At 41.2% G+C, this 18,008-nt stretch overlaps 1 protein-coding gene across 5 annotated transcripts in view; it reads left to right on the top strand.

The window, feature by feature from the left end:
- Window positions 1–2,315: 2,315 nt before the first annotated feature.
- Window positions 2,316–18,008, top strand: part of MARCHF8 (membrane associated ring-CH-type finger 8) — a 118,264-nt gene continuing 102,571 nt past the window's right edge. For 4 of the 5 annotated variants that reach the window (XM_030844028.3, XM_030844032.3, XM_030844027.3 and 1 more), the window contains exon 1: window positions 2,316–2,962. The gene's annotated coding sequence lies outside the window, so the exon portion shown is untranslated. The remainder of the gene's footprint in view (window positions 2,963–18,008) is intronic. The other variant, XM_030844023.2, reaches the window with a different exon arrangement.

Below are 18,008 nucleotides of genomic sequence, written 5' to 3'. Positions count from 1 at the left end.
ACCGGGCTGGGGCTGGAACTGGGCTGGGATGTTGCACTCTCTTGGATGATTTTCACCACCACCACCCCCCTCCCCCGCAAAACCACCAGCAACATCTCTCCCCCTCCTCACTCTCAGCTTATTTTATTAAACTATGAATAACTGGAAAAGAAATTCCACCTGCATCAAACAAGTCTACCAAGCTATCGGTATCTGCCTGCTCGCAATCCTTGTTCACCCATTTCTATTAGCGTATAAATATTTAAACAGAGAACCTTAACGCCCACATCTCTTACCTGCTGTTGTCCCATTCCCCTGCTCCTCTTTACAGCAAAAAGAAATACATCTATTTGCTGTCAGCATTTACTATCTCTAAAATCAAGCTTGAAAAAAATAAAATCAAGCTTGTATCCCCACCACTTTGTCTTAATTGCTCTGTTCTCAAGCTCTCAATGATCTGTAAACTGCCAAATCCAAAGGTCAATTTTCATTTTACTCAACTTCTCAGGACCAATGACACATGCATTTTCTTCTCCCTGAAACATTTTCTTCCTTTCGTCTTTAGGACTCCTCTGTTTTGTTTCTCCTCTTACCTCTAGCTGCTCCTAAATTTCCTTTGCTTATCTTCTAATCTCTGAAGTCTAATCTCCATATGACTAGCCTTTGGATCTCTCTTTTATTCCCCACCAATTGTGCAATTAATGTCCTAGGTCAGAGACTTTCAGTGATTTTCAAACTGTAGGACAGAACCAGTATTCAGTTAAAAAAATCAGTTGAGTTGGGAGCAGAAGTTTTAAAAAACTGAACAGAATAAAGTGGAAGAGAAAGGGAAGGTAAATTTGCTTCTTGAAACTTTTAAGCTATATATTGATCAATACATGTAAATACAGTCAGTATGGAAAATGTATTTTGTATTCTGGGTTGAGGTCAGAAGGTATCAGAGTTAGTGCTCTGTGTGAGCTCATCCAATCCTGTGGCTTTTAATCCACTGACCACTGACCAATCAATTTTTATCTCTGTATGTCTCCCCAGAATTCCAGTGAGTCCTGGCTCACCCTAGCATTGCCTCCAGAGTACTGCCTAACCCACAGATCCTTCTGGATCTACAAAAGTTCTTTGCCACTTCCTACTGAAGGATGGCAGGATTCCACATGCACGGATCAGCCAACTTTCTTTGCTTCCCAGATAAGGAACACCAATGGAGGATACTGTTCCTGACTTCGTGGAACATCTGTTGCCAGAGGCAGCAGAAAAGGTCAACCAGGTTGTGGCAACTGGCCTTGTAACCTATTTTCCATAGTACAAGATGAATATTGCCGAAGATCCATCACTATATTTTGTACTCTTTGTAGTGCTGCATTCCAGGTGTGTTATAGAAATGAAGAGGATATTTGACCTTGTCCTATTGACCTGGAGGATATTTTGAGTCCACTGTTTTGACCCTGTCAATGTGCTCATAGATAGCTAAGTATGCAAAGTGATCGGAAATGTATGGTGGAATGTGATTACCCAATAGATCACACCAGGACAACCTAACAACTGGCATATCTGCAGGTATTTGCTCCCAATTCACTCATGAATTTAGTAAGAAATAATACAAATTATTTATTACACAGCTTATAATGAATATTATGGGAGAAATTGTCAGTGGCTGAGACTTTCTACAAAGTTTGATCTAGGAAAACTACACTTGGTAGAAGTAGTCACTACAAACAAAGTGACAGAGCTATAACCAGGAAAGTTTGATGTGGACAAAAGCTTAATGCCAAATCAAATATTTACTTAGATATGTTTGTATTTACATATACAAAGACTAATCATGGAAATGATAATAAAATATAATTTAAAATAAAAATTGGAAGTCCCATAAGCCCTCTTCACAGCCTTTCTATGATGGGGGGGATGGTAGGCTGTGGACCTTCATTCACATTAGGGAGCAAAAGTGTTCATTAAGGCAAATCAAACCATTATTGCTTATTCCTCTGCTCTCCCTTTGTTTTCTAGCTTTGGGTAAAGAAGTATTTTCCATTTTTCTTTTCAAGTTCAACATCATAATGCCGGACCGAATTCCCTCCCCCTTCCAAAACAAGAATGATACATGCGGTTAGGCTCAGGGGTCACTAAAGGACGAAGCCAGTGGTGGGTCTTTCCTCTTCCTCGCCCGGGTCGATCAGGGCGCGCCGGCTGTCGACTCTGCACAGCAGCCCATGAGCTGGGAGAGCAGAAAGACCGCGCCGACGCCGACGCCCGCCCCCAGATCACCGTCGTCGCTGGGCAACGCCTCTGCCCCACCCCGGTCGAGCACGTGACGTGTGCATCACGTGACAGACCAGTCGGCGTCCTCCCGCGGAGGGTTGTAAACAGGCTTAGCGGTGGCCGAGCTGCAGCCCTGCTGCGTCCGCGTCTCCGGCATGCCCGAGGCGGGCGGGGGTTTCCCCGCCGCGAGCTCAGCGCCCACCTGAGGTAACTCCTGCGGCCTCGGGTCCGGCGTACCCGCGCCGCGCGGAGCCGCCGCTGCTGGCCGCTGTCGAGGCCGGCCGAGCCCCCGGCCCTGGCAGGGGGTGTGGCTGCCCGTTGTGCGGTCCGCGACAGGTGGGCGGGTCGGGGGCGGCCCTCGAGGACCGGGTCTCGCACCGCCCTGGGCCGGGGCCCAGGCGCCTATCCGGCCGAAAGGCGGCAGCGACCCCGGGCCGTGGGCTCTTCCGCCCCGGTTTTCGAGGCTGCCCTTGGGCCGGGCTGAGCCGGGGGCCGCAGGAGCCATCGGGCGCTGAGGGCCCGGGGCTGCCAGCGTGGAGTCCCAGTTGAAGTCCTGCCCCCGACGGGCTGTGAGACCTTGGGCAAGTCAGCCCTCCCCTTGGCCTGAGTTTCCACATCTGTAAAATGAAAGGATGGACTAGGTGATTTCTGAGGATCTTACTCTTCCGACGTGTGTGATCTCGAGAGAGGCCTGTATACATTGGAAGCTGCCAGAGGGAAAGCATAGGTAGATATTTCGTCTTTTAATTGCTGAGTTTCTGTTTGACTTTCAGTTTTTCACCTGACACGATTTGGATTCTTGTTCACTAGGTGAAGTTTTTAATAGGAAACTTAGAGAAAGTCATAATGGTTTATGTTACTTTTTTTTCTCCCCCCAGGCTTTTAAAAATGCAACGGAACCTTTTTTCTTAAAACCTTGTTTGGAAGCCGAATTTGTCAAAATCAGAATCTTTATCTGCTATACTGTCTTCCTCCCCCCTCCCCGGCTCCCATACTCCTGAGAGAACTAGGTTTGGGAGAAAGGGAGGTCCTGTTTTATGTAGTGAGTGAACATAAACAGAATCTGAGGTGATGGTGTGTAGGCAAAAAGATTATCAGGAGGATTTTTTTTTTTTAAGTTAAGAGAAATACATAGTTTCCTCATTTGTTGTTTTTGAAGACTAGAGTTGGTAAGTTTACTAGAACTCACAGTTTGATGTTAAAAGAGGAAAACCATATCCTTTGACAGCTTGTCTGCTTGGTGCTTCTGTGAGGTGTGTGAAAATCAGAGGTCGAATGGACCATGAGTGGAACCCAAGGTGACCTAGTGAAATATGTTTTCTCTTTTGAAAGCAAACTGACTTCCTTGATGTTTGGTTTAGGTAAGTCACTTCCCTTCTTGGGGTCACAGTTTCTGCTACAAAGTGAGGAAATTGGATTGATTTGGGCTTCCCTTAGGGTTGCCAGATAAAATACAGGACACCCAGTTAAATTTGAATTTTAGTAAACAGTGAATAAGTTTTTAGTATAAAGCGTAGGGCATGCTTTACTAAAAAGTCATTGTTGGGCTTCCCTGGTGGCGCAGTGGTTGAGAGTCCACCTGCCGATGCAGGGAACACGGGTTCGTGCCCCGGTCCGGGAAGATCCTACATGTGGCGGAGCGGCTGGGCCCGTGAGCCATGGCCGCTGAGCCTGTGCTCCGCAACGGGAGAGGCCACAACAGCGAGAGGCCTGCGTACTGCAAACAAAACAAAACAAACAAAAAAAAGTCATTGTTTATCCGAAATTTAACTGGGCCGACTGCATTTTTATTTGCTAAATCTGGCAACCCTAGCTCCAACATTTTTGTCTTCTTTAAATTAGTTCCAGGAAGATACTATAGATGCATAGATGGGAGTGAATTCATTAAACCAGTCAAGACCCTTTGTTTGTTATCAGTAGCAGTGTCTAGTTCTTGAAGAACAGCTCTGTTTCACTTTGGTCCCTCCTGCCCCCCCTCCATGTAGCAGATCTTTTTTGCTATAATCACATAATGTTTAGGTTTATACTCTTGGTGGTAAACAATTTAAATAACTGAAAGAAAAAAAAGTTGCCAAAATTTCTAAAAGTACCAAATTTGAGTCATGAAATGGCATATACTATTTTTTTTTCTAGAAAAGATACTTCACAATCCTACTTATTCTTTAGTTATCTGATTGACTCAAGACATTTTCTAAAGCAGTGGACTGTTCTGATGGTAAATAATCCTACAGGAAGATCTTAGGCCTTTTGCTTTGGCCACCTGTGAGTATGGAAATGACCAGTGTATGCACTATAAACATTTAGTTTTAACTATTTATCAGTTTTGTCTTTGCTATATTTTGAAGATTTTCAATGTTGAAATTTTTTTCGGGCAGTGTAATTTTTAATTCTTCATTTTTGAGGATTTTTTTAAAAAATTAGGCCTGATTTAGTTTCTTTGCTCAACTCACTCTGAAATCCCTGAATTTTCTAATTCATGGATTCATTTAACAGTCAACAAAAACAAAAAACCTGAGCACTGCCTTTGAGCCAGGCTGATGTGATCAGTGTTGTAGTTTTTCAGGTGCTTATTCTGATAGAGGAGTTAAATCACATGCAATCAGGGAATAATGTGTTGAGGGTCTTGAAGTGATAGAAGTGCTACGGAAACTGACAGGAGGATTAGTGCCCATCTGGTCATTAGATGGAATGGCAGAACTTCACAGAGGGGGTGGTATTTAATCCAGGTCATGGGGTTTAAGGTGGGGTTAGGAAGACAGGCTTAAAGACAGGCGGGAAGATGCAGGAAAGGGCAGGGGAAGCCATCTTCTCAGTTCTACAAAGCATACACTTCGTTGGATTGAAAATAGTTGACAATATTGTTTACATGTAGTTTTTGATTCACTGTGAATGCTAGCCTGAATTCTCTAGTCTTGCTGCTCAGTTCCTACAGGAGACCTTTTCTCTGGGCCATTCGGTTTCTCCAGAGAATCATCTATTCTCCCCCTGTGTATTAATCTTGCTTTTCAAGGTGTATTCCGTAGACTGTTCACGTTGGTATCATCTTGGTGCTTGTTAGAGATGTAGAATCTCAGGCCACATCCCAGGTGTGCCTCAGAACAAGATGATTTATGTGCACAAGAAATTTTGAAAGCACTGGACCGTGCTGTGCTATGGCAACAGCACAATAGCAACAACAAAATATTTTTGTCATGAAAAGTCTAACACAAGTTGGATGTAACTCCTCCATCTGTAGCTATGCCATCTGGCTTCCAAGATGGCAGTGGAAGAGCTGGAGGATCTCAATGAATGGTTTTAAAGGCCAGGCCTGGAAGTGGCTAACATTACTCTCACCATATTATATTGGTAAGGAATTAGTCACCTTACCTCTAACATAATTGCAAAGGAGGCTGGAAAATGTATTCTTCTAATTTGCCCAGGAACAGGGACCAGTGTAGTGGATAAGTAGCATTGACTCTGCTTCAGTTGGCCATTCTGGTCCCCAGACTGTTTCATTCTCCCTCCCACATGTAGGGCATGCTAACCCCCTGTACAACCAGCCATTGCCTTCAGTTCAAAGTACAGGCATACCTTGGAGATACTGCGGGTTCAGTTCTAGACCAACGCAATAAAGCAAATATTGCGATAAAGCAAGTCACAACTTTTTTGTGGTTTCCCAGTGCACATAAAAGTTATGTTTATGCTATACTGTAATCTGGTAAGTGTGCAGTAACACTATGTCTAAAAAAGACAATGTACATACCTTAATTTAAAAATACTCTACCGTTAAAATGTGCTTATCATCATCTGAGCCCTCAGTGAGTCCTCATCTTTTTCCTGATGGAGGGTCTTGCCTTGATGTTGATGGCTGCTAACTGATCAGGGTGGGGTGAAGGTTGGGGTGGCTGTTGGAATTTCTTAAAGTAAGCCAGCAGTGAAGTTTGCCATATTGATTGATTCTTCCTTCCATGAGCCATTTCTCTGTAGCATGCAGTGCAGTTTGATAAATTTCATGCACAGTAGAACTTCTTTCAAAGTTGGAGTCAGGCCTCTCAAACCTTGCCACTGCTTCATCAACTAAGTGTATGTAACATTTTAAATCCTTTGTTGTCATTTCAGCAGTCTTCAACAGCATCTTCATCAGGAGTAGATTGCATCTCAAGAAACCACTTTCTTTTCTCATCTGTAAAAGCAACTCATCCACTAAAGTTTTATCAAGAGATTTCAGCAATTCAATCACATCTTCAGGCTCTACTTCTAATTCTTGTTCTTTTGCTGTTTCCACCACATCTGCAGTTACTTCTTCCACTGAAGTCTTGAACCCCTTAAGAACTCATCCATAAGGTTGGAATCAACTTCCAAACTACACTTAATTTTGATATTTGGAACTCTTCCCATGAATCATGAATGTTCTTAGTGATATCTAGAATGATGAGATCCTTTCCAGAAGGTTTTCAGTTTTACCCAGCTGTATCAGAGGAATCACTATCGATGGCAGCTACAGCCTTCTGAGATGTATTTCTTAAATAATAAGACTTGAAAGTCAAAATTACTCCTTGATCCATGAGCTGCAGAATGGATGTGTTAATGGTCATGAAAACACCCATACAATAATCTCATTGTATATCTCACTCAGTGCTCTTGGGTAACCAAGTGCATTTTCAGTGAGCAGTAATATTTTGAAAGGAATCTTCTTTTCTGGGCATTGGGTCTCAACAGTGGGCTTAAAATATTTAGTGACATGTTGTGAAAAGATATGCTGTCACCCAGGCTTTGTTGGTCCATTTATAGAGTGCAGGCAGAGTAGACTTAGCATAATTCTTAGGGACCCTAGGAATTTCGTAAATGACCATTGGCTTCAACTTAAAGTCACCAGCTGCATTAGTCCCTAATAAGAGAGTGAGCCTGTCCTTTGAAGTTTTGAAACCAGGCATTGACTTCTGTCTAGCTATGAAAGTCCTAGATGATATCTTCTTCCGATATAACACAGTTTCATCTTCATAGAAAGTCTGTTGTTTAGTATAACAACCTCATTAATCATTTTAGCTAGATCTTTTGGGTAACTTGCTGCAGCTTCTACATCATCACTTGCTGCTTCCTCTTGCACTTTGATGTTATGGAGATATCTTCTTTCCTTAAACCTCATGAACCAGCCTCTGCTAGATTCAGACTTTTCTTCTACAGCTTCCTGATCTTTCTCAGCCTTTATCAAATTGAAGAGAGTTAGGGCCTTCCTCTGGATTAGGCTTTGGCTTAAGAAAATGTTGTGACTGGTTTGATCTTCTATCTAGACCACTAAAACTTTCTCCATATCGGCAATAAGGATATTTCACTTATCATTCATGTGTTCACTGGAGCGGCATTTTTAATATTCTTCAAGAACTTTTCCTTTGCGTTCATAACTTGGCTAACTGGTGCAAGAGGCCTAGTTTTCAGCCAGTCTTGGCTTTCAACATGCCTTCCTTCTTAAGCTTAATCATTTCTAGCTTTTGATTTAAAGTGAGAGGACTCTTTGTTTCATTTAAACCATCCCTTCTCTTGAGGATTATTAACTGGACTACTTTCACTATTGTGTGTCTCAGGGAATAGGGGGGCCTGAAGAGACGGAGAGAGACAGGAACAGCTGGTTTGTAGAGCAGTCAGAACATACACAACTTTTATTGATTAAGTTTGCCATCTCACATGGGCATGGTTCATGGCATCTAAAACAATTAAAATAGTAACATCAGAGATTACACTGATCACAGATCACCATAAAAATACAAGCATAGTGAAAAAGTTTGAACTATTTTAAGTATTACCAAAGTGTGACACAGACACACAGAGGACACAGAGTGAGCAAATGCTGTTGGAAAAATGGCGCCGATAGACTTGCTCAATGCAGGGTTGCCACAAACCTTTAATTCGTAAAAAATGCAATATCTGCTAAGTCCCAGTAAAATGAAGAACAATAAAATGAGGTATGCCTGTATGGGATCTTTGAGTGGTGCCAGGCTATCTTATCAGGTCCAGATAAGCCTTTCTTGTTCAAATGAATTAAGAAAACACATTATTTATTACTCTCCTCACCAAAGTATTATAATAAGGGCACAACATGACTAGTAAACAGTAGCATTTGGAAGGTGAAGCATAGACACACAGTATTTACTCTTCTGTAGCAGTTCTTTAATGTTTATGGACAGATATAAAGGAAGGTTCCCTTCCCTGGAAGGGAAGGATGTTTCTTGATTGGACTCTGATTTTGTTCCCTGGGAGAAACACTCACATCCTTTTTTCTCCATGGCTCCAGGGAACATCCTTAGGTTCTTCTTTTTCCATTATTTTGTTTGCTCACACCCTGTGTCCAGAATTGATGCTGGAAGCATGCTGTCCTGGGTATCATGCAGTTTGCCTGTTTGTAGAAGGTTGGACTCCCAGAGGTTGTTTTTTTTTTTTTTTTTTTGCGGTACACGGGCCTCTCACTGTTGTGGCCTCTCCCGTTGCAGAGCACAGGCTCCGGACGCGCAGGCTCAGCGGCCATGGCTCATGGGCCCAGCCGCTCCGCGGCATGTGGGATCTTCCCGGACCGGGGCACGAACCCGTGTCCCCTGCATCGGCAGGCGGACTCTCAACCACTGCGCCACCAGGGAAGCCCCCAGAGGTTGTTTTTAAGTCTTGAACAGACATTCTAAATCTGGGCCTGTTGTTTTTCTGCCAATACATTTCCTACAGAAACTTAGCAGACTCTTAATCCATTTGCTTCCAGTCAATTCAGAGTACCAATAACCAAATAAATTTTTGATTTTTGCTAGAAACAGCCAATAATAATCAGCCTACACTGTAAAGTTTCATTTTCCAGTTTTTCCCCATACAGTTTTAAAGTCATCATGTGTGTGATTTGCCTTCTGAGTTACAGCCATCAACAGGTTTTGTAACCATTTTTCTACTGCATAAGGTGGATCATCATCTTTTCCTTCTCTGATATGAAATTCCTCATTGCGTACAGAGTGGTGACTAAGAAAAATGCAACTTGTTGAGGGTTTTGTTATGATAGCATCCCACTTCTGGTAGCGGTTTCTGTTGGAGAGGTGGCCAAGGAACTAGTTGTTTTATTTGTAGAAGTTTCTATTTTTAGCTAGTATTTTACTAGTACTCAAAACCTGAGACCTGAGCTCTTTGGCATCCTATAGGCTAATTAGCTCATTTTGTATATTTATTATTTCACATACTTTTTATTGTGGCTTTCTCCACTTTGCTAAATTAATTAGTATTCCCATATTTTCTGTCTTTAAAAAACAGTTGAAATCTTTTTTGTCTGCTTGGGTGCCGTCTCTCCTCATTTGTGGCCTTGTGATTTATGTCTTTTTTTTTCCTTTTTCTTAAATTTAATTTTTCATTTTGAGATAACTGTAGGTTCATATGCAGTTGTAAGAAATAATGTAGAGGGATCCCATTTAACCTTTATACAGTTTTCTCCAAAGTTAACAGCTTGCAAAATTTTAGTACAATATCACAACTAGGATATTGACATCTTTATAGTTAAGATGCAGAATATGTCTGTCACCACAAGGTTCCCTCATGTTGTTTTTTAAAATAATTAATTAATTAATTTTGGGCTGCGTTGGGTCTTTGTTGCTGCGCGCGGGCTTTCTCTAGTTGCGGCGAATGGGAGCTACTCTTCGTTACGGTGCACGGGCTTCTCATTGCAGTGGCTTCTCTTGTTGCAGAGCAAGGGCTCTAGACTTCAGTAGTTGTGGCATGCGGGCTCAGTAGTTGTGGCTCGTGGGCTCCAGAGTGCAGGCTCGGTAGTTGTGGCGCACGGGCTTAGTTGCTCCGCGGCATGTGGGATCTTCCTGGGCCAGGGCTCAAACCCATGTCCCCTGCATTTTGGCAGGCGGATTCTTAACCATTGCGCCACCAGGGAAGTCCCCCTCATGTTGTTCTTTTATAACTACCCCCACTTCTCCCTGCTCCCACTGCCTTCTTAACCCCTGGCAACCGCTAATCTGTTCTCCCATTTCTATAATTTTGTCTTTTCAAGGATATTATATAAATGGAATTATACATTATGTGATCTTTTTGGATTGGCTTTTCTCACTGAGCATAATTCTCTGGAGATTCATCATTGTTGTTTCATGTCCAAATAGTTCTTTTTTTATTCCTTTTACATTGCTGAATAGTATTCTATGGTATGAATGTACCATAATTTGTTTAATCACTTACCTGCCGAAGGACATCTAGTTGAATAAAGCTATTACAAACATTTGTGTGCATGTTTTCCTGTAACCATATGACTTCATTTCTCTGGTTATAAAACTCCTGGAGTTGCTGGGCTGTATGATATTCACATGATATGTTTTAGGAAATTGCCCAAGTGTTTTCCAGAGTACCATTTTACATTCCTACCAATATGGAAAGGATGGTTCAATTTCTCCTTATCCTTGCCCACATTTTGCTGTTGGCACCATTTTTAATTTTAGTCATTCTAGTAGATATGTAGTGATAACTTCATTGTGATTTTAATTTGCATTTCCCTAATGGCTAGTAAGGTTGAACATATTTTCATGTGTTTATTAGCCACTTGTATATTCTCTCAGCAAAAGTCTCTTCATGTCTTTTGCCCATTTACTAATTGGATTTTTGTTGTTGTTGACTTCTAAGAGTTCTTTATATATTTTAGATACTAGTCCTTTGTCAGATATGTGGTTTGCAAATATTTTCTCCCACTCTGTGGCTGATCTTTTTACCCTTTGAAGAACAAAAGTTTTTTATATTTATGAAGTTCAATTTATAAAGTTTTCCAATTGGGAATCAAGGCTTTGGTGTCAAGTTTAAGAACTCTGTCTAACTCTAAATCCTAAAGCTTTTTTTTTTTTAATGCTTTTTCTCCCCTAAAAGCTTTTAGGTTATACATTTAAGTTCATGAACTATTTTGAGTTAATTTTTGTGTAAGGTGTTGAAACTTTATTTGAGGTTCATTCTTTTCCCCTTATTGCTCTGGCACCATTTGTTTAAAAGTTCTCTTTCCTTCACTGAATTGCTTAATTAAAAGTCATTTTGGCATATTTGTGTGGGTCTATTCATGGGTTCTCTGTTCTTTTCCACTGAATTATATGTCTGTCTCTCTGCCAGTATCACGCAGTCTTGATAGTAGCTCTATAATAAGTCTTGAAATCAGTAGAGTGATTCTTCCCATTCTCTTCTCTTTCGAGTGTTTTAGGGGCTTCCCTGGTGGCGCAGTGGTTGGGAGTCCGCCTGCCGATGCAGGGTACGCGGGTTCGTGCCCCGGTCCGGGAAGATCCCACATGCCACGGAGCGGCTGGGCCCGTGAGCCATGGCCGCTGAGCCTGCGTGTCCGGAGCCTGTGCTCCGCAACGGGAGAGGCCACGGCAGTGACAGGCCCGCGTACCGCAAAAAAAAAAAAAAAAAGGTTCTTGTCAAAATCTTTTAAAGACTTTTGTAGACATAGACAAGATTATTTTTAAATGCATATGCGAAGAGAAAAAGCTAAAACACTTTTTTTTTTTTGTGGTACGTGGGCCTCTCACTGCCGTGGCCTCTCCCGTTGCGGAGCACAGGCTCCGGACACGCAGGCTCAGCGGCCATGGCTCACGGGCCCAGCCGCTCCGTGGCATGTGGGATCTTCCCGGACCGGGGCACGAACCCGCGTACCCTGCATCGGCAGGCGGACTCCCAACCACTGCGCCACCAGGGAAGCCCTTGACAAGAATCTTGTTAAGCTTGTGTATTAATTAGGGAATATAGACATTTTTACTTTGTTGACTCTTCCAGTCCATGAATGCAGGTATGCATCTTAATTTATTAGTTTATTCTCTAATTTCTTTCATGAGCATTTTATAGTTTTCAGCATAAAAGGTCTTTGTTACATTTACACCTAAGTATGCCGTATTTTTTCATGATTGTAAATGGTGTTGTATTTTTAATTTCCGTGTCCTTGTTTTCATTGTTTGTATTAGAAGTATGACTAATTTTTGTATGTTTATCTTGTATACTACAACTTTGCTGAATTCACGTATTCTGCGAGTATTTTTTGTAGATTCCTTGGGACTTTCTGTGTCATCTGAAAATAGGTACAGTTTTCTTTCTTTCTAAGCTGCATGCCTTTTGTTTCTTTTCTTGCCTTACTTCATTGGCTAGAACTTCCAGCACTATGGTGTAAATAAGAGTTGCCTTTTTCCCAGTCTTAGGGGCAAAGCAATTGTTTTCTTATCATTAAGTATAATATTAGGTGTAGGGTTTTTTTTTTGTAGGTGCTGTTTTTCAAGTTAAGGATGTTCTTTTTTATTCCTATTTTTCTGAGAGTTTTTTTTCTTAAATCGTGAATGGGTGTTGAATTCTGTCATACGCTTTTTCTTTGTTCATTAGAATCATATGATTTTATTCATTGGGCTCAACATAGTAGATTACATTGATTACTTTCCTTTTTTAAAAAAAATTTTATTGGAGTATAGTTGATTTACAATGTTGTGTTACTTTCTGCTGTACAGCAAAGTGAGTCAGTTATACATATACATATATCCACTCTTTTTTAGATTCTTTGTCCATATAGGTCATTACAGAGTACTGAGTAGAGTTCCCTGTGATATACAGTAGGTCCTTATTAGTTATTTATTTTATATATTATAGTGTGTATATGTCAGTCCCAATCTCCCAATTTATCCCTCCCCCTGATTAATTTTCAAAAATTGAAAATAATCTTATATCCTTGGAATAAGCCTCACTTGGTCATGGTTTATAATTCCTTTTATATTTGCTGAATTCTGTTTGCTAATATTTTAAGGATTCTTTTTTCTGTTTAGAGAACTTCCTGTAGCCGTTTCACCCTTTGGGGGTACATCTACTGGTACACAGTCTCTTAGTTTACTTTTGTCTCAAATGTCTTGATTTCCCCTTCCTTTTTGAAGCATTCTTTTTTTTGGATATAAGGTTCTGAGTTGACAGTTCTTTTCTTTCAGTCCTTGAAAGGTGTTGTGTCTTTCCTTCTGGCCTCCCTGATTTTTCATGAAATATTTGCTGCCATTTAAATGATGTTTCCCCTGTAGGTAAGGTGTTATTTGTCTCTCACTGCTTTCAAGATATATATGTTTTTCTTTAGTTTTCAGAAGTTTGACTGTTCCATATCTTGCTGAGGATTTCTTTGAGTTTATCGTGTTTGAGGTTTGCTCAGAATCTTGAGTCTGTAAATACATCTTTTGCCAAATTTGGGAATCTTCAGCCATTATTTCAAGTACTTTTTCAGCTCAGCTCTCTCCGATGACATGAATGTTAAATCTTTAGTTATAGACCCACACGTGCCTGAGGCTCTGTTCATTTTTCTTTTTCAGTTTATTTTTCTCTTTGACATTCAGATTGGGTAGTTTCTATTGGTCTGTCTTCTGGTTCACCGTTTTTTTCTGTCCCCACCATTCTGGTGAGCCCATCTCTTGGTTTTTGTATTTTGGTAATTGTATTTTTCAGTTCTGAAATTTCCTTTTAGCTCTTCTTTATACCTTTGCCGAGACTTTTTTTTTTTTTTTTTTTTTTTTTTGCGTTACGCGGGCCTCTCACTGTTGTGGCCTCTCCTGTTGCGGAGCAGGCTCAGTGGCCATGGCTCACGGGCCCAGCCGCTCCGTGGCATGTGGGATCTTCCCGGACCGGGGCACGAATCCGTGTCCCCTGCATCAGCAGGCGGACTCTCAACCACTGCACCACCAGGGAAGCCCCGAGACTTTTTTTTTTTTTTAACCAAGACACAGCAGTGGTGGGGATGAAAGTCCCAGATACCTACTCAGCCTCCTTTGATAGCGTACTGATGGGGATGTTGGGATGCTTTGTTACATCTTGGTGAGAGAAGATGTCTAGTCTACCCTTGGTCTTTGCTGGCATGGGTAGGGGTGTGGCCACAGGTTTTTTTCTGTGGTATTTGGCTGGAGTAGGGTGATTGTTGCCTACTTTTTTTTTTTTTTTTTTTGTCTTTCTAGGCTGACCCTTTCCTACTCCTTTGGTTATTAGAAAGAGCAGGCTTTTCTTGGGGCTTTTTTGTTTGTTTGTTTACACTTCTTGGTGTTTCTGGATTTACCAATTCTTCAGCACCAAGTTTGGATTATATGAGGCAAAAAGAAAACCCAGGAAATTGAACACCATGTCTTTCCTTGAATCCTGAGGTCCCTAGCTGGTATGCCTCCTCCTTTCTGCCTTTCAGAGTCTTGTATTATTTTTACTTACAATGTGCAGAGTTTTTACTTGTCCTTAGTGGAAAAATAGGGAAAAGTACATTAACTTCCCAGAAGTGTAAGCTTCTTCTTTCTAAAAAATCCTTTTATTATCATTTTAATAGAGTCTTGGTGGAAGAGGAACTAAACCTAAGTATTCAGTCCACACCTTTATTACTTCTTAATATTTTATTTCATTTGTATGAATTAGGCAGATTGAATATGTTATTTGCTCAGTGCTTGTATTGTTCATGGCACACAATCACGTGGAAGAGCCTTTGGAAATAATTGAGAGCATGAAGCTTTGCTTGGCTAAGGTTTCTCAAAAAGCTCCAAGCCATAATCAGTTCCTTCTGTGTTGCTCCCAGAAAGATTAGTTTGCTTCTTGGTGAATTTCTTTAGGGTAGTTGATGTAGAAGATGATACTTTAATACTGTAAGCTAATTTTTAAGTTTAAAGGACCTTTTATTTTATGCCAGGAGGCTACATACTGTAAATCTTTAAATTTAACTTGATTTGTTAAAAATTAATTTAAATATGTTCTCAGGAAAGATATCTTTATATTAGATTATATCAAAGCATTAAAAATTTAAAGAATCACTGAAAGTCTTAAGTTTGTTAATTCAGTTGTGATAGTGTTAGGAATGTTCTAGTGCTTACCCAGATTGCATAGCAGTTAAGGATATGGCTCTGGAGCCAGCTTCAGTGCTTAATGATGACCTTGGGCTGGGTTTCTTCATCCATAAAGTGTGGATGATCACAGTTACACTACTTCATAAAGTGATTGTGATGATGTGAGTTGTTTTTAACTTATTAAAACTAAAAATATTTTTCTATGTTATCATAAAACTTTAAAAATGTCAATTCTATTAGTAACAGCATCTAATACAACTTGAGATTAGACTTAAGAGTTAGGAAACCTGAGTTCCACCCCCAGCTTTCCTGAATAGCTGCTTGACTTTTGCCAAGCAGCCTTGCTTCATCCCTTTCTGCCTTATTTTACTCATTTATAAAAGTACGGTTGAGTTTGAACTGGTTGACCTCTAAGATTCCTTCTCTTTCTTCCATTCATTTTTTGTCTCACTGAATCATAATTGAGCTAGTTATAACACAGTTCATGAGGAGAACACATTTTACAACCAGGAGAAGAAAAAGGATTCGGGTGGGGAGGGCAGGATAATTTTACAGAAACTTTTAAGTGCTGATATATTGAGAATAATTAAGTTTGTTTCACGCAATTCTAATCGAGGGCAAAACTAATGCCTGTGGATGGAAGGGTGGCGCTCTTGGAAAATCATCACTGGATGCTAAAACGTGTGGGTGAATGTTCGATGAGGAACAGGATAAGGTGGCTCATCGAAATGGGCCACCTTAAGTGCTGGATGCTTCCTAACACTGAAAGGACAAAAATCAAGGTCAGACTGACAAATGATAGAGTCAGGTCGAGGTTATTTAATTCTCAGCCAGGGATGGTGCTGGATGACTTCTCTAACTTTCTGGCCTCCCATGGGTAGAAATCATGACATGATGAAGTTGTTAAAATAATCAAGAAAAAACATATTGTAATGTGGCACAGAGGTCACTAACTTTAACTGAATTATAATAATGACAATTCATATAATAAATTCCTTTTTATTTGCAGTTTGTTTTTGGTTGAAGTGCAGACTGAGTACATTTTGTTCTCAGTTTTGAAAATGTTGCTTCTCTTAACTCTTACGTGGTTTTTGATGATTCATGTGGGGAAAGGAGCACTATTACTTTCTTCTTTTTGAATGACCTTTGATTTTTTTTAATGTCTTTGTTGGAGTATAATTGCTTTACAATGTTGTGTTAGTTTCTGCTGTATAACAGAGTGAATCAGCTATACATATACATGTATCCCCACATCTCTTCCTCCTGTGTCTGCCTCCCACCCTCCCTATCCCACCCCTCTAGGTGGTCACAAAGCACAGAGCTGATCTCCCTGTGCTATGCAGCTATTTCCCACTAGCTATCTGTTTTACATTTGGTAGTGTATATATGTCCGTGCCACTCTCTCACTTCGTCCCAGCTTACCCTTCCCCCTCCCCGTGTCCTCAAGTCCATTCTCTACGTCTGCATCTTTATTCCTGTCCTGCCCCTAGGATCTTCAGAACCATTTTTATTTTTAGATTCCATATATATGTGTTAGCATACGGTATTTGAATGCTTGCCACTTTTCTTTTAAGCTAAGCTGGGAACTATGAGTTTGGGTTCTTAGGTCCTTGAGATATGCAGCTAAATTTGTCATCAACTATGTGGGTGCATTGCCAACTTCTCTGGAGATGTTTACCAGTCTGGGCAATTTTGATAGTATTATCTTCTTACAGTTTCTGCTGTGAGGCAGTCTTTGAAGAAATATATGATATGTGGCAGAGCAAGCCGTTGGGGAGAAAAAGGTATTCTTATTACTTTTATTAAATTATAATGTTCTTGTTCCCAGCTCCTGCGGTAGAATTTTGGTCCAAAGGAACAACTATCTCATCCTGCCTTAGCATCTGGTTGAGGAGAGTGTGTGTGTGTGTGTGTGTGTGTGTGTGTGTGTGTGTGTGTGTGTGTGTGTGTGTTTATTTCCTAAAATACCTCAGGTCTCCTTTACGCACTCTGTGTCCTGGTCTGCAGCGCTGCTGACATTTGTGTGTGGGTAGTTTGTCGTGGGAGCTGTCTGGTGCAGTTTAGAATGTTTAGCAGCTTTCTTGGCCTCTTCACACTAGATGCCAGTAGCCTCCCGACAGTTCTGGCAACGAGAAATACCTCTAAGACATTGCCAAAAGTCCCCTGGGGGGCAAAATCACCCTGGTTGAAAACCACTGACTTACGAATGCCTCTCAGCCAGCCCCCTGCCACAGTTGTGGCCATCCTACTCCCATCTGGTTTCTCCATGTTGCCAGCCTTGGTCACAGCCTCTTCCTCCTAATTGTGCTCTGCTCAGGTAATTAGGTGGAAAGTTGCCAAGTGGAAGGTGGAATCAGTGGGGACTAGGGCTGGAGTCAGGTGTGGCCCTGGGTAGTGGCTGAGCACTGCAACATGCAGATGGGTGTGTTTTTTGGTGGCAGCTAATGATTAGACTTAAAAACAAATGTTCTTTGACATGAAACTGAGCTGACAATGACACCGGTGGTCCTAGCGTACAACACTAATCAGGTATGTGATGTCTTCATGTTGTCTGAAGCCTGCCTTGGGAGTCTGGAGTTTCAAAAGAAAGCTCTTTTCTCCTCAATGTTTTTATTTGAAAGAAGCAAAGAAAAGAGAAACTGCATCTTGGTGAACTTCCTTATTCAATTTAGATTTCATTTTTGAGGTGACTTTAGTAGCTAGAGTCAATAATTTTTTTACGTGTACGAAATGAGGTGGAGGAATTTGTAAATATGAAGCATCAAGTGTTTAATGAGTGCATCTGGGGATGGTGCCACGACCTCAAGAAATGCTCAGAGTGCTGAGGGAGTGAGACAAGGTAATTGCAAGTGATACCACCATGTAAGGAATGGTGGCTCTGTCTTGGGTGGGGGCAGGTGGTGAGGGGTGGGCAAGGAGAGATCTCATAGATAAACTCGAGACTGGAACAGGTGTTCACAGTCCTTGTTT

Source organism: Globicephala melas, chromosome 16, assembly GCF_963455315.2.
Source record: "Globicephala melas chromosome 16, mGloMel1.2, whole genome shotgun sequence".
Classification (NCBI taxonomy): domain Eukaryota; kingdom Metazoa; phylum Chordata; class Mammalia; order Artiodactyla; family Delphinidae; genus Globicephala; species Globicephala melas.
This window is presented reverse-complemented; position numbering and strand designations above follow the sequence as displayed.